Source organism: Streptopelia decaocto (assembly GCF_964273445.1).
Source record: "Streptopelia decaocto genome assembly, chromosome: 1".
NCBI classification, from domain to species: Eukaryota; Metazoa; Chordata; class Aves; order Columbiformes; family Columbidae; genus Streptopelia; species Streptopelia decaocto.
Genome location: NC_138663.1, coordinates 41,030,443 through 41,030,946, shown reverse-complemented (window position 1 = coordinate 41,030,946; position 504 = coordinate 41,030,443).

Here is a 504-nt window from a genome sequence, read left to right as displayed (position 1 = left end):
GGATTCCTCTCTAGTTTGTTCCATGCCTAGCCTCTCTGGAGCTTTCTGGGGACATGAAGGATTAGCCCAGCTAGAACTGCACAATGGCTTATCTGGTTTCTGACATTGCCTGCTTATGACCATGTGACCTTGCTGCAAGGAGCTTCAGGGAATGGCTATCACTTTTGTCTGCCTGTGATCCCAGCCACTGATGATTTTGTCTCATAGCGTGAGGATCGCTGAGCTTGTAACCCTTATCCGATCTAATACGGCTGTGGATGTTGTTTCACCATGCAAACATCCAATCCCTTTCTAAAACCTACTAAGCTATTTGACTCGCTATCCTGTTCTTGTGAATAAGTTAAAGCCTTCCCTGCTGTAACTGGAAACCAACTATTGTGTTCTACACTATTAGCCGTATGCATACTGAAAACCAGAGGCTGCTTGTTTGTCAAATACCAGTCCGGGCTAAAAGCGGTCTGTTAGCTCAGCAGAGATCTGAGAACGGGTGCCTTTATGCAGAGG